Source organism: Petaurus breviceps, unplaced genomic scaffold (genome assembly GCF_028583685.1).
Source record: "Petaurus breviceps papuanus isolate PSGF00001 unplaced genomic scaffold, PetGlider_PUasm1.0 185, whole genome shotgun sequence".
In the NCBI taxonomy this organism is placed as follows: Eukaryota; Metazoa; Chordata; class Mammalia; order Diprotodontia; family Petauridae; genus Petaurus; species Petaurus breviceps.
In genome coordinates, this window is record NW_027185797.1 from 23,660,552 (window position 1) to 23,661,937 (window position 1,386).

Here is a 1,386-nt window from a genome sequence, read left to right on the forward strand (position 1 = left end):
GGGGGGGGGGGGGGACGGTGCATACAGAGGGTACCATGTAGTGTGTAGCGCAGGGGATCACCTTCACTACAGTAGCAATCTCAATAGGGCTTATTTTCAGGGGAGGGGTTATTTTAGAGGAATCTTACACAGTAAGGGGAGGGCTTATTTTCGGGATAGGTCTTATTATCGGGGAAACATGGTAGTAGGTCCTTCAGAGTTCTATTTAAACCCAATTTCAGGTCTAATGCTAAGCACTAAGCCCATGGCCACCCTCACAGGGGCCATGCAGTCTTGGGAGCCCCCTTCCATCCCTCTTTCCCTACCGTGGATCTAAGGGCTAAGGGCACTTAGGAATAGGATAAGCATCCTTCTATTCGTTCATTATCTCATACACCAAATTAGCAAAGGAAAGAGCTAGAAGCTGGGGTCCAACGCTTTCATTGGGGAAATGAGGAAAAGAGAATTGACTTACCCAGGATCACCCAGCCAGGAAGAGTCAGAACCAAGCCTCAAACCCGAGTTATCTGACTTAAGTCCAGTGTTCTTTCTATTAGACTTTATTCAATTTTTAAAGGACCTACTATGTGCTAATACATAGGAGATATGTGCTATTCATGGCAAGAACCTCCCTTTCTGAGAATGAGTTCTGGGGTCGCAGTCATAGAGGGTCACTTAGGAGAGAAGGCAAGGGAATAAGCATTTATGGGAACTGAGCTGTGTGAGCACTTTTTACAGATATCTCATTTGAACTTCACAACAGTCCTGCAAGGTAGGTCCTGTTACATCCCCACTTTACAGATGAGGAAATGGAGGTGACAGAGGTTAAGTGACTTGGCCAGGGTCACACAGCTAGGAGTGTCTGAAGCTGGATTTTAATTTAGGTCCTCTAGCCTCCAGATCTAGCACTCTATCCACTGTCCAGGTCCACCATTTTCATTTGCAGTTGCACTGAAAAGACCTTCCCTCCTCTAAGAGGGATTATGGCTGTGTACCATAGTGAATCAAGAAATCTGGAAGAGCCAGGTTCAAGTTCTGCCCCTGACATATACCAGTTGTGTGACTGGGTGAGTGACTGATGGCCACCACGTCCCAGGAGGCTCCAGCACAAAAGTTCTTAACCCTCTGTGTGTCTCAGGCAGCCCAGGGAAGCCTCTGGACCCCTTCTCAGAATCATATTTTTAAATGCACAAATAAAATATATTGGATTGCAAAGGAAGCTAACAATGCTAAAATAATTACAAATTTAAAGAAAAAAATTGAATTCACAGAACCTGCTCTAATCTTTATCTGCATTAATGATAGAGGGAGCTCTTCATCAGGATTTCCTTATGTTGATGAAATCCCTGATCTGATCACACACACACACACACACACACACACACACACACACACACACACACACAC

The 1,386-nt window shown here is 45.0% G+C and overlaps 1 protein-coding gene across 2 annotated transcripts in view; it reads left to right on the plus strand.

Moving 5' to 3' along the window:
• CMTM7 (CKLF like MARVEL transmembrane domain containing 7) overlaps positions 1-1,386 on the plus strand; it is a 58,795-nt gene that overhangs the window by 55,296 nt on the left and 2,113 nt on the right. The window lies entirely within an intron of this gene.